Source organism: Musa acuminata, chromosome BXJ3-5 (genome assembly GCF_036884655.1).
Source record: "Musa acuminata AAA Group cultivar baxijiao chromosome BXJ3-5, Cavendish_Baxijiao_AAA, whole genome shotgun sequence".
Classification (NCBI taxonomy): domain Eukaryota; kingdom Viridiplantae; phylum Streptophyta; class Magnoliopsida; order Zingiberales; family Musaceae; genus Musa; species Musa acuminata.
The window spans coordinates 7,226,407-7,242,106 of NC_088353.1; positions in this window are offsets into that span (position 1 = coordinate 7,226,407).

The following is a 15,700-nucleotide window of genomic DNA, read 5'->3' on the forward strand; positions in this document are numbered from 1 at the left end:
AAATATGTTATATTAGTTCTAAAATATTTTTCCTTTAAATGTAAAAAATTTATTGTTAGATTAAAACATGTTATATAAAATTTCTAAGATCTTCCTTTATCCCTTTTAAATTTTAAAATTTTATTTTTGGATTAGAACACGTTGATATTATTATGTTATGTGCATTTTTAAATTTTTTATATTAAATGTATGATATTTGATTTTTATTAGATTTATATAATACTTGATTTACAATGTTATTTTCTTCTTATGTGTTTTAATGACTTATTTTTAATAAATATATCTTCTTGACTATAATATAGCAATTTAAAATTGAGGGAATTGTCTAGGTTTTAATTGAAATCAATTAGTGGGTCAAACCCAACCCATGGGTCAAGCCCCGGCCCGCATGATAGCTTAGCTCAGCTAACATGGATAATCATGTGTAATACATATGATCGGTCCGTGGGTTATAGGCTAGCCCAACTTGATATGATGTATGTATAGTCATATATGTACATACATGGACTAATTTAACGTAGCCTAGTATTTGTTAGTTTGGCAAGTCCCATAGTCCCACATCGGGAAAATCAGACTTGTTGTCTCATCTTGGAACTATAAATAAGGGCTTGTACTTTGAAGTCAGATACACCACAAGAGGTACCACAAGTGGCACCACAAGAAAAACCTAAGTGTTTGCTTTGGTTTAAGTCCATACTCAGTTAAATAGTTTAGACTTATAGTTTGGTTTTTCTTGTTTAATATTTTCGGGTGTTTTATGGCCTAGGAACATCTTCCTAAGGCATTTGTAATTGTCCCTCTTTTGCAGTAGTAATTTGCTCCTCTTTCGTCCGTAGATGTAGGTCAAAGTCAATTGACCGAACCACGTATATCTGGTATTAGAGCTTGGTTTCGGGATCTTTTGGCAACAATGACAATAACAAAGATCGTTGTCGAGAAATTTGACAGAAATGTCAACTTCGGCTTGTGGCAACTCAAGATGGAGGTCTGACGAGATTTTACAGGAGGTAGCTATGGAGATGTATATGCTTCGGATGATTGAAGGTACATCCATACTCTCGCATCTTGATAAGTTTGATTCTTTGGTTATGGATTTAGAGAATATAGATGCAAAAATTGATGATGAGGATAAGGCTTTGTTACTCTTGTGTTCTCTTCCCCAATCTTTTAAGCATTTCCGTGATACTTTGATTTATGGAAAAGAAACAGTTTCGTATCAAGAAATTAAATCTGCACTGAAATTTAAGGAGCAGATAGACAGGAATATCGTTGGGGAAAGTAGAGAGAATTAGACTGAGGGTCTGGTTATTAGGGGGAGAATGGATAAAAGAAAATTTGACAATAGTAGATCTAAATCTAGATCTAAATCCAGACATAGAAATTTGGAATGCAGATATTGTCATAAAATGGGGCACATTAAATTTAATTACTTTAAATTAAAAAATAAATTAAAGCAAAAGGAAAATTTTGTTGAAAAAACTACTGAATCCGCTGAAGTTAGTGTAGCAACTGATGAGATTGTTGGAAATATTTTTTTCTGCTATTGATGACAGGACGAGGTCTAAAAATGAATGGATTTTAGATTCAGGTTGTTCTTATCACATGTGTCCCAATAGGGATTTGTTTTCCACATATGAATCTTGTAATGGTGGAATTGTTTTGATGGGCAATAATGTCGCATGTGATGTTGTTGGTAGAGGTATAATCCGAATTAAAATGCATGATGATATTGTGAGGACGCTCACTAATGTTAGACATGTTCCTGATTTAAAAAAGAATATCATCTCTTTAGGCACCCTAGAGGCCCTTGGGTGTAAATACACAGCTGAATGTGGAGTTATGAAAGTTTCTAGAAGTGCCCTTATTGTTATGAAAGCTTGTAGGTCTGGTAGCTTGTATATTCTGCAGGGAACTACTGTCACAGGTTCGGTTGCAGTTTCGTCATCATCATTGTCTGATTCTGACATCACCAAATTATGGCATATGCGTTTGGGTCATATGAGCGAAAAAGGTTTGTGCATATTGAGCAAAAGAGGTCTACTTTGCGGACAGAGTACTGGGCCACTGGACTTTTGTAAACACTGCATTTTTGGAAAGCAGAAAAGAGTCAGCTTCACTTCTCCGGCAGTTCACAAAACGAAAGGTACTCTTGACTATATTCATTCAGACCTTTGGGGTCCAGCTCATGTTCAGTCTAAGGGTGGTGCTAGGTATATGTTGACTTTCATTGATGATTATTCTAGAAAAGTTTGGGTTTATTTTTTGAAGCATAAAAATGATTTTTTTTAAAATTTAAACAATGGAAGGCTTTGATTGAGAAGCAAACAGGTAAACATATTAAGTGGCTTCGAACAGATAATGACATGGAATTTTGTGAAGGTGACTTTGAAGAATTCTGTAAAAATGAAGGAATCGTTTGGCATCGCACTATTAGGATGATGCCTCAGCAAAATGGTGTAGCGGAATGTATGAACAAAACACTCTTGGAGAGAGCAAGGTGTATGATCTCAAATGCAGGGTTGACAAAGGACTTTTGGGCAGAGGCGATTAATATGGCCTGTTACGTTGTCAACCGCGCTCCTTCTGCAGCACTTAACTTTAAAACTCCAGAGGAAGTTTGGTCAGGTACTCCTGCTGATTATTTTGATTTAAAATTTTTTGGGTGTCTAGCATACATGCATGTAAATGAAGAAAAATTAGAGTCTCGGGCTAAAAAGTGCATTTTCCTTGGGTATGCTTCTGGGGTGAAAGGATACAGATTATGGTGTTCTGATCCCAAATCCCCAAAATTTATAATCAGTAGAGATGTTACTTTTGATGAATTGTTTATGTTATCTTCCAAAGAGGATTCTACTAGTTGTACAAATGATAGTGCGCAGAAGCAGGTGGAGCTTGAGATTTGTAGTTCAGATTCTTTTAAGTCGAACTCTTCTACTCAAAGAATGCCAGTAGATGATCCCGAGTCTACTAATGCAGATGATCCAGAGGAAGAGCAATATTCCATAGCAAAGGATAGACCACGGAGAGATATTCGACCACCACAAAGATATGCAAATTTGGTTGCATATGCTTTGTTTGTTGCAGAAGAGACAAGTGAAGTTGGTGAGCCTACTTCCTACTCAGATGCAATTTCTTGTGATAATTTTGCTAAGTGGTTGATTACGATGAATGAAAAAATTGAGTCTCTCTATCGGAATAGAACTTGGGATCATGTGAAGCCGCCTTCGAGTAAGAAAATTGTTGGATACAAATGAGATACTATTGCTGAGGGAAAAGTCCTTGTTCAGAAAATTCATACGAAGGACAATCCAGCTGATATGTTTACGAAGCCTCTTCCGGTTTACAAGTTCAAGCAGTGCTTGGACTTGGTTGGTGTTCATTGTTGGTGATTGCCCGTTGGGGCTTTTATGAAGAAGGTGGAGCAAGTTTTGTTGGAACATGCCAAGGTGGAGATTTGTTAGTTTGGCAAGTCCCATAGTCCCACATCGAGAAAATCAGACTTGTTGTCTCGTTTTGAAACTATAAATAAGGGCCTGTGCTTTGAAGTCAGATGCACCACAAGAGGTACCACAAGTGGCACCACAAGAAAAACCTAAGTGTTTGCTTTGGTTTAAGTCCATACTCAGTTAAATAGTTTGGACTTATAGTTTGGTTTTTCTTGTTTAGTATTTTCGGGTGTTTTATGGCCTAGGAACATCTTCCTAAGGCATTTGTAATTGTCCCTCTTTTGTAGTAGTAATTTGCTCCTCTTTCGTCCGTGGATGTAGGTCAAAGTCAATTGACCGAACCACGTATATCTGGTGTTCTGGTGTTCTTGTCTCGCTTTTATTCTTTCCGCTTTATTGTCTTGTTGGGTTGCTAAAATTACCTTGTGGTAAATTTCCTGGGGCTAGTTCTAACAGTATTATCCCGTTACCTTTATCTTATTAGATTTGGTCACAGACATCGATGGAACAAACTAAATTTAATTAGTTAAGATTGATTTAGGGTGATTTTAAATTTGTTACGATATTCAAGTCAGTTTCACTTAAATTGAACCCAATCTATGATTACAGATATATTAAATAAGAATTAAAGATCAATTCAACTATGTTCTAGTTAAATTGAGTTCAATTGGACTAATTGAATTAGGATTCAAGTCAATTGAGAACTAATTGATATTACTTGATATTAATGATATTTGAAAAAATATATTTTAATGTATTATTTTATCCTGATATAGATATTACTAGAATGAGATGATTTTGTTCCTTTGTTGAGGGTAGATAGGGTGATTCTCTTTGGGGATTAACGAGCTTTAGACGTGATGGTTATATAGTCTCTCCATTCGCTATTGAGAGTAACATGTTCTTGTTTTGACAACTGAAGGACACCACTCCATCCACTCTTGAGAATGTAATATGAGTTTATCTTTATTTATTATTAGGAGAACATAAACTTATCTGGTAAGATAATGTTTATCTATCCATTATTAAATAAATACTCATTCGAGTATTTGATATATGTCAATAGGATGATTGACTTTTAGTCATTTATTCATTTTATAGTTGACTTATAGAAACCCTTACTTAGCGTTGTTGAAATTTTTTTTATTTTCAAAGTAACCTCCCAATAATAATAGATCGAATTCCAATAAAAATCAGACCCTTCTCTACCGATAGGTTGATCTAGTTAGATTTATCTTGAGTGAACATTATTATGTTTCTAAGACTACTTTTGAATTATAATTTGATGAATAAATAAATTATAATAAATATTTATAAGTTATAATCGTAAGTGTGAGAACCTCTTAACCTTAGTCATGTTTTGGAATCAGACTAGAACCAAGATCAGACTAGAACCAAGATGATTCGGTTCAATTCTAGCTCTAATTTTCAAGAGTTAGAATCAAAACAAACTGTTTCGATTTGGTTTGAATTGATAAAAAAAAATAAATGTGCTATAAATGATGTATATGCCCTTCGAATAGTTTAATAAATAGCTAATCAAAATATATTTTAAAATTAAAAACAAATAAAAATATACAATTTTAGTTCAGAATCGAAATAGGAATGTCAAACCGAACGAACCAAATTATTATTTCCGATATAGTTGAACCGGAACCGCTCCTGTTTTAATTTATCTTTTATATTATCTATATGAGCATCTCTTCTTATCCCTCGCTCCAACATTTTGCATCCCATCCTCTTCTTCTTATAAATGGTGCAAGAGTAGATATAGTCTTTCTGCAAAGCTTACAGATAGATTAGATGAGAATTTTGGTGTTGTTTCTTTGTCTTGAAGAAACATGTAGATAAGATCCAATCTTGTCTTACTTTATGATAGACAAAGCATACTGAATCTTGGAATATGTGTAATTTACAGGACATCACCAAAAGAAAAGAATAAATTATCAGACATAAGGAGGAACTATTGTTGCTCTGCACTGCCATGATCTGCTTCATCTTCCTCAGAACTGTCGCTAAGAGCCTCAGGATCAGTTGCACAATCTCCTCTGACAAGTTTCCCAAGCCTTCTTCCTTCGATGGGGCTTGATGCGGAGAACCATGTAGAACAACGATAAGAGGCTTCTACCATGGGCTCAGCTAACTAGTAAAGGAAGATTGCTACTCGCCTTTGGACTCGGCATTGAACACTACTACTGGATGGCTGTACATGTGGCTGGGCGGCAGTCACCGGAGGAGAGGGACGAGGAGGCGGTTCATCCTGCTCGTTTGGACGCACACCGATACGCCGCAAAGCCCCGTTTCCGCCTCCCATGCACTGGTCAATGTGGAGAGGCTGCTTCCAGCAACCACCAAGCTGTCCATGCCGTTTCCTTTGTCCACATTGCCGGCGTCGTCTGCGACGATGCATCGTATGGTTTGGCTGTCCACCTTGGGAACTTCTGGGCGGCCTTCGTACCGGCGAGGCGGAGGAAGATGCAGTTCCTAAGGGGCGCAGCGAGGTAGCGGCCGTGGCAGCTCAGAGGCGGAGGCAGGGCTGGTGGAGGATGTCGGTGACGACCTCGACGGTCCACCGAGCACCGCTGGAGGAGCGATCCTGGTGCTGGCTCACGCGCCTCTCGTCGTCCTCTGCCACCAGGTACTTATTGTGGATGCTCTGCAAACGGACGACTCGCCTTCCCGCGAAGAACTCCATGGGCTACCCTGAGAACGAGAAGTCGACCACGTCTTTTGAGACCAAGAATCCAAGATTTTGGATGCATGACAAGGAGAGAGAGAGAGAGAGAGAGTGCATGGTGTTGGGCTGGCAGTCCAAAGTGGGTTCAGCCCATTGTGGGCTTTATCAGCCCAGAACCCACACCCCTTTGACCTAATCTTAAATCAATATAAGGGGGGTGTGGGGGTAAAATGCAGAAAAGAGACAGAAAAAGGCAGCAACGTGGGCAGCAACGTTGACATCCTCGTAGCAACAAAGAGAGAAGAACAAGGCAGAAAAACAAGAGAAAGAAAGGGAAGAAGACAAGGACAACACAGAGATACTGTTCTCAATCATCTAGTAGTGTTCTCATCTCAGGTTAGATCAAATCTATAGTAGACTCTTGCTGTGATTACTTGAGGAGGTTTTAGATATTGTGGGCAGTGACGTGATCCTTGTATCCTAGTTATTCTCTTGTGGTTGTTGCTAGGGTTTTGGGCAAGAGATTAGGATTTGTATATTCATTATTCTCATAGTGGATTATCTCTAATTGCCCTGTGGTTTTTACCCTTCACATTGAAGGGATTTTCCACGTATATCTTGGTGTTCTGTTTGATTGTGTTTCCATTTTATTTCGCTGCGTATTATGGTCTTCTAGTATTCGTTCATATACAAAGGTTATTCCTCTTTATATCCCCATCAACTAGTATCAGAGCGGGGTTTTGGTGATTTAATTTTTGTATTTGAACATGGAGGCCAGTAATATTTCTCGCATGATTAGTTTGAATGGAAATAATTGGATGATATGGAAACCAAGAATGAAAGATCTCTTGTATTGCAAAGATTTGTGTGGACCTTTGCAGGGGGATAGTGCAAAACCTACAACTATGACAGATGATGAGTGGAAGAGGTTAGATCGAAAAACAATTAGGTTTATTAGACAATGGCTTGATGATAGTGTCTTTCACCATGTTTCTACTGAAATTTCTGCATATTCTCTTTGGAAAAAATTGGAAAAGTCTCTATGAAAGAAAAACAACTGGCAACAAAGCTTTTTTGATCAGAAAACTTGTGAACCTAAAATATAGAGAGGGTGCTTCTATTGTTGAGCATTTGAATGAAATGCAGAGTATTACTAACCAGTTATCCTCTATAAAAATGTCTATTGATGATGAGTTGCAGGCATTGTTACTTCTCAGTTCATTATTAGAAAGTTGGGAGACACCGGTGGTTTCCCTTAGTAATTCTGCGCCAGATGGTATTGTCACTATGAGTCAAGTAACAAGCAGTTTGTTGAATGAGGAGTTGAGAAGAAAGAGTTCGGCAACATCTCAGAATGATTCACAGGCACTTATCTCAGAGAACAGAGGAAGGTCAAAGTCTAGAAGCAGTTCACGTATGGGTAGGAGCAAGTCAAGATCAAGAAAAGATATTGTTTGCTATAACTGTGGTAAGAAAGGATATTACAAAAACCAATGTAAGCAACATAAGAAGAACAAGAAAAAGGGAAAAGAAGTGGAGTCTACAGAGTCAAAGGATAATACTACAGCTATAGTGCAGGGTGGTGATTATTTGATTTTGTCTCCTTCTGATGATATTTTTTCTTGTGTGTCTCAGGATCTTGAGTGGGTGATTGATGCTAGTCATAGGTGCCCAGCAAGCCAATCACGTGAGTGATGGCACGTGTGACTTGATACAGAATCTTTTTGCTTATTATATTTTGGCGTATATCACTTTATAACTATTGCATATGTGCATATATATATATATATATATATATATATATATATATATATATATATATATATATATATATATATATATATATATATATATATATATATATATATATATATATATATATATATATATTGTGATGTCCTTGGATTTGTGCAATGGGAATCGGATCGTGATGAGATCACGATAATGAGATCGATTCACCTTTAAACACATATCCTAAATAATCCCGGTCATAGGTTACTCGAGAGGGACATCGTGATAACCGGATAGACTGGTGTGCTGTATACTCGTCCATATGATGGATGCAGCTGGTCTCATAGTTGCTCGTGTAGGGACACTAGGGATACAGTACAGGTGCTCATTGGAGAATGAGTTCACTGATTGATCTGCTTACGGAATGCTGGATGGTTGATAATGCCTTATTGTCAGACAGTGATTCCGTAGTCCTAGTGGTGTATCTGGTCCTTAGACTTGAGACACCAAGGATGTCCTGTATGAGTGTTCCACTCTTTGATACCAGACTTATAGGTTTGACTGTCCCAAATCTAGTACAGCTGGTCATTGGGAGTGGTAGTTGACCTTACGAGAGCTATTGAGTGTCGATAGAGGATTATCCACTCTCGGCGTCATGAGAGGAATATCCCATATGTTCTTGCTCAGACAAATCCCTAGCCAGGGTCATTCGGGTTGAGAGAGAAAGAGTTCTCCAGGAGAATCCGATTAGAGCGAGACTCGAGTAGAAACCGTATGGGTCTGACAACACCATGCTCGATATACGGTCTCTGGGATATTAGATGGATGAGGGATTATAGGTACACGGTAACTGAGGACAGACAGGTCCAATGGATTGGATTCTCCTGTATCGTCTGGGGACTACGGCGTAGTGGCCTAGTACTTCCGTAGTCGATGAGTCAAGTGAATTATTACAGAGATAATAATTCACTGAGTTAGAAGGAGTTCTAATAGGTATGACTCACGGCCAGCTCGATATTGGGCCTAGAGGGTCACACACATATGGTAGGCATTACGATGAGTAGAGGTTCGGATATGAGATATCCGATGGAGCCCTTATCTTATTGGATGCAGATCCAATACCCACTAGGGGAGGACCCATTAGGGTTTGACAGGGGACCTCTGTAAATAGGAGGGATTCAGAGCCTCATAGGCTAGAGCATTTGCTTGCCTTTCCTATTCTCCTCTTCCTCTCCAACTCAGAACAGGCCTGGAGTCTTGAGGAGCGTCGTCGCAACCCTGATGTGTGGATCACCGCTAGAGAGGAGGACGCTTGACCTCCTTCACCCTCTCCTAAGGATCTGAAAGGAAATAGGGATATACGATCTCCCTAGGTAACACAACCTACTCTATACTCTATACACAGTTTTAAGTTTCGTAGATTTTGCGCACCAATCTTCGCACGACGACGAACATCTTTTTGGGAATCGGGGATTTTGTTTTCTTGTTCTTCCGCTGTGCATGTGATGTCGCCCTCATGATTTCCCAACAGTGGTATCAGAGCGAGGTTGTTCGTGCGAATGATTGGTTTTGAACTGCGTGTGTTGTATTTAGGAAGAATTTTGACGTCAAAAATCGTTGACGTAAAAACAAGGAAGGGCAGCAACAGTTGCTGCCCTCGATCTGCGTGTGTGCAGCGCAACCGAAGGCAGGCAGCACAACGCCGACGCATGCGCAAGCGCTGTGCCTGCAGTAGCCGGCCGGCGGCCTGCTTGTAGCAGGCTTGCATCCGGCGGGGCTAGCAGCCCGCGGGCAAAGGCGCCTGCGGTCGCTTCTCCCGCGGGGTGAGGCGCCGCTGCTCCCGCGGGCAAAACCCTCGTCCCCACAAGGGCGGTCGCCCAGCGAGACAGCACCGCCTGCAGGCGTTGCCCCGCCGGCAGAACCGCCCGCGGGGGAGCCCACCTGCAGCGGCAGCACCGCCAACGGGCGTGCCACCTGCAGGCGAGGGCAGCGCCCTCGCCCCGCCGCACAGGCCGCCGCCAGCAGGGTGGCGGTGGCGGCGGCGGCGGCAACAACAAAGGATAGTAGGGCATTAGGGTTTTCTGGGAAAAAGATAGTTTTACCCCTCGGAATTTGAGAAATTCCAGTTTCTATCTTTTGTATAAATTACGAAAATACCCCTATAAATTCAAAAATTTCCTACATGTCCCTGATTTCAGAAAATATTAATTAATTAAAAAGTTTAGTTGATTATTATTTTTTATTATTATCGAGTAGTCCTACATGATGATGATTATTTATACATGTGATGTATGATGTGTGGACGGATGATCATGGACCGTGTGATATGTGTACTTGTGATTATTATTATTGAGGTCTGCGAGCCTCCATTATATTTCTCGTTTATTGTCGGGCCTGCGTGCCTATGATTAAGTTGTAATCACATGAGGAGGCGCAGCGGGAGCGTGGATGCGATAGCGGGACCCACGAGACGGATGATCGTGATGCATGGAGATGCATCAAGATGTCGACGGAACCGACGAGGACGAGATGGACGATCACAGGGCATGGAGATGCACTGTTGCACACATAGATCTTGATGTGAGTGATTAGGCCTACTGGCTCGGGCCTAATCATATTAGGTTGTGGTCCATGATCATCTGGTGTGATTGCTTATACACATACTAGATATGTATATATATTTGCATGCGATATAGATATATATTAAATATGTATATGTGTGACATGTCATATTAGGAGACCAAAGCATAGAAACATCTCTCGATAATATTAAGTCGGTAAACGTGAGGTAATTAGATTGACCCACGTGGCCTTTCATCGTTATGAGTAGGAACCGATTCCCGGTGTAGGTTGAGTTGGTCGAGTCCCTCGAGACTCACCTATATCATGATTCGCTATCTTGCTTACGACATAGAGATGTCACCGGTGACCTGAGGGCATGGTATACTTGGTCGAGTCCCTCGAGGGTATATCATCAAATCAGACTCATCTTGTAATGAAGGTGTTGACTTAACCGAGCATCATGGTTGGTCGAGTCCCTCGAGGCCATGGTGATTCGGAGGCCGAACAGGACGGGAATCACAAGGAGTTGTGATTGGTAAGAGTTGCCTACCTTTTAGGCTTAGTGTGATTGGTCGAGTCCCTCGAGGTTACACTAAGACGCTGAATGGATCCTGATCCCCACTAGAAGTCTGCCGGAGACTTCCGTTTCACGTGCTGAGGGTGTCGCGTGACTCGTTAGTAAAATAGTGGGAGCATATTAAGATAGAAGTCCATATCTTGATAGTTTATTTCTTGCAAAATCTGCATGTTATTCATTTCTGCTGCATCTTTATTTTCAGAAAATGTCGCTTTCAAATCCCTTACGTGGCATACTTGATGTCAACCGCCTCACTGGTCCAAATTATACGGATTGGCTCCGTAACTTGAGAATTGTTCTCACAGCGGAGAAAATCGTGTACGTCCTTGATTCAGTGATGCCTACGCCCGAAGAAGGGGCAAGCGAGGATGAGATCACTCGCTACGTGAAGTACATTGATGACTCCACTCTTGCTCAGTGCTATATGTTGGGCTCTATGACTCCTGAGTTATAGAGACAACATGAAAAGATGGATGCCAGATCCATTCTCCTACATGTCCGCAAATTGTTTGAGGAATAGGAAAGGACTTAGCGATATGAGATATCCAAGAGCCTCTTCCGCGTTAGGATGACTGAGGGGACACCGGTTCAGAACCATGTCCTAAATATGGTTGAGTGAATAGAGAAACTCACAGGTCTAGGAATGGTCCTAGAGGATAACTTGTGTGTGGACATTGTACTTCAGTCCCTATCAGATTCCTTTTCATAGTTCATTATGAATTTTAATATGAACAAGCTTGAGGTGACTCTCCCAGAGCTCCTCAATATATTGAGGGAAGTAGAGAGTACTATTAAGAAAGAGAAGCCAGTTCTCTACAATAGTGAGACCAAAAAGAAAAGGAAAGCAGAAAGGTCCCTTAAGAAGGGAAAGGGCAAGGGTAGACCAGGTAAAGCAAAGGTTGCTAAGAAAAACTCAGCAAAGGACAAAGGCCAGTGCTTCCACTGTGGTAAAGATGGGCACTGGAAGAGAAACTGCAAAGAGTACCTTGCAGAAAGGGCGAAACAAGAAGCTTGGTGAAGCTTCAGGTACATTCATGATCAATCTCCAATTGTTAGATTTTTGTGATAGTGCATTGGTATTGGATACCAATATTGCTTATCACATCTACAATTTATTGTAAATTCCAGCAAAGCTAAGGGGAGATTGACGAGAGGAATATTGCATAAAGGTTTGTTTATACAAGACACTACTCCACATATCATGAATGTAAGTGTCTAAGAGGAAACGAGAGGAGGTGAACAGTGCATACCTATGGCATTGTAGACTAGGTCATATCCATAAGGGAATGATTCAAAAGTTGTTAAATGATGGATATCTAGATCCATTCGACTATGTGTCATATGCAACTTGCGAGCCTTGCCTTCGTGGAAAACTGATCAACTCTCCATTTAGTGGAACTGGAGAGAGAGCCACTGAGTTGTTGGAACTCATACATAGTGATGTATGTGGACCCATGTCAACTCATGCCATTGGAGGTTACTCCTACTTCATTACATTTACTGATGATTTCTCAAGGTATGGATATGTGTACTTAATGAAGTACAAGTCCGAGGCCTTTGAGAAATTCAGAGAGTATAAGAATGAGGTGGAGAACCAGACTGGAAAGAGTATCAAAACTCTTCGATCAGATCGAGGAGGTGAGTACTTAAGCTGAATTTTTAGCCATTTCACTTTCGATATTAAGATGGAATGGCAAGAAGATTCGGAGACTAGTAAGATCATAAAAAAATTGGAGGAAGCACGAAGCTCTGTGGCTCTTTGAAAGGAGAAATCGTACATTATTAGATATGGTATGGTCCATGATGAGTTTCGCTGACCTACACATCTCATTCTGGGGATATGCCCTAGAAACCGCAGCTTACCTTCTGAACTGAGTTCCAACTAAGTCGGTAGTGTCTACACCATATGAGATATGGAAAGGGAAGAAGCATGATCTTAAGGTTGTTAAGATTTGGGGATGCCCTGCCCACATTAAAAGACACAACCCCGATAAGTTAGAATCAAGGACAGAGCGATGCAAATTTGTGGGACACCCCAAGGAAACTTGTGGGTATTATTTCTATCATCTCGAGGACCAAAAGGTCTTTATAGCTAAGAGAGTAGTGTTCCTTGAGAAGGAACACATTCTTGGCGGAGACAGTGGGAGAATGATAGAGTTGAGCGAGGTTGGAGAACCAAGCTCAAGCACCACTCTACAGCCCGAGTCTGTTCAGGTACCTAATACACAAGTTTCAACTTTACGCAGGTCTGATAGAGTATCCCATCCTCCTGAGAGATATGTGGGACATATTAGAGAAGAGGATGTTGAGGATATTGATTCTCAGACCTACGAGGAGGCTATTATGAGTATAGACTTCGGGAAGTGGTAAGAAGCCATGAATTCTGAGATGGATTCTATGTACTCCAATAAGGTTTGGAACCTAGTTGATGCGCCCGAAGGTGTTGTACCCATTGGTTGCTAAGTGGATCTTTAAGAAAAAGATCGGAGTAGATGGAAAGGTAGAGACCTATAAAGCAAGGCTAGTGGCTAAGGGGTATCGTCAAAGGCAAGGTATTGACTACGACGAAACCTTCTCACCCGTAGCAATGCTAAAATCCATCAGAATTCTATTGGCTATTGCAGCACACTATGATTATGAGATCTGGCAGATGGATGTGAAAACCGCATTCCTCAACGGGAACCTCGAGGAGGAGGTGTATATGATGCAACCTGAGGGATTCGTGTCCAAGAACTGCCCAGATAAGGTGTGTAGGTTGCTTAGATCCATTTATGGACTAAAGCAAGCTTCCCAAAGTTGGAACATAAGATTTGATGAGGCAATCAGATCTTATGACTTCGTTAAGAACGAAGATGAGCCTTGTGTGTACAGGAATGTAAGTGGGAGCGCTATCATTTTTTTTTTTTTTGTTATATGTGGATGACATCCTCATCATTGGGAATGACGTAGGAATGCTATCCACAGTAAAGACTTGATTATCTAGACACTTCTCCATGAAGGACTTAGGGGAAGCATCCTATATCTTGGGGATTAGAATCTATAGAGATAGATCCAAGAGGATGCTTGGCTTGTCCCAGTTCAAGTACATAGAAACCATTATCAAAAGGTTTGACATAGAAAATTCCAAGAGAGACCTCATACTGATGAGAAATGGGATATCGCTTTCTACGAGTATGTCCCCAAAGACTCCAAAAGAAAGGGCGAACCTGAATATGATACCTTATGCCTCAACAATAGGGTCTATCATGGATGCCATGCTATGTACTAGGCCTGATATAGCGCATGCTTTGAGTGTCACGAGCAGGTATCAGGCGGATCCAGGCTTGGAGCACTGGAAAGCAGTAAAGTGTATCCTTAAGTACTTAAGAAGGACTAAAGATCTTTTAATATGGAGGTAATAGTCTTAAGGTTGAAGGCTACACAGACTCAAGTTTTCAGTCTGATGTCGATGATAGCAAGTCGAATTCAAGGTATGTGTACACCTTGAATAGAGGAGCAGTGTGCTGGAAGAGTTCCAAGCAAGATACCACTGCTGACTCGACCACAGAGGCGGAGTACATTGCTGCATCAGATGTAGCAAAGGAGGGAGTCTGGGTGAAGAAGTTCATCACAGATTTGGGAGTCGTGCCGGGTAGCGAGGAGTCGATCTCCCTATATTGCGACAACTAACAGGGCGATTACTCAAATAAGGGAACCCGAGTCTCATCAGAAGTGTTCTGAGGAGGTTTCAATTTATCAGAGAGATCGTAACCCGAGGAGATGTAGCAGTGGAAAGAGTTCCATTCGAAGATAACATTGCAGATCCACTGACAAAGCCGTTGTCTCATATTGTCTTTGAGCGTCACAGGGGTCTGATGGGGATCAGACACATAGGTGATTGGCTTTAGGTCAAGTGGGAGATTGCTAGTCATAGGTGCCCAGCAAGCCAATCACGTGAGTGATGGCACGTGTGACTTGATACAGAATCTTTTTGCTTATTATATTTTGGCGTATATCACTTTATAACTATTGCATATGTGCATATATATATTGTGATGTCCTTGGATTTGTGCAATGGGAATCGGATCATGATGAGATCACGATAATGAGATCGATTCACCTTTAAACACATATCCTAAATAATCCTGGTCATAGGTTACTTGAGAGGGACATCGTGATAACCGGATAGACTAGTGTGCTGTATACCCGTCCATATGATGGATGCAGCTGGTCTCATAGTTGCTCGTGTAGGGACACTAGAGATACAGTACAGGTGCTCATTGGAGAATGAGTTCACTGATTGATCTGCTTACAGAATGCTAGATGGTTGATGATGCCTTATTGTCAGACAGCGATTCTGTAGTCCTAGTGGTGTATCTGGTCCTTAGACTTGAGACACCAAGGATGTCCTGTATGAGTGTTCCACTCTTTGATACCAGACTTATAGGTTTGGATGTCCCAGATCTAGTACAGCTGGTCATTGGGAGTGGTAGTCGACCTTACGAGGGCTATTGAGTGTCGATAGAGGATCATCCACTCTCGGCGTCATGAGAGGAATATCTCATGTGTTCTTGCTCAGACAAATCTCTGGTTAGGGTCATTCGGGTTGAGAGAGAAAGAGTTCTCCGGGAGAATCCGATTAGAGCGAGACTCGAGTAGAAACCGTATGGGTCTGACAACACCATGCTCGATATACGGTCTCTGGGATATTATATGGATGAGGGATTC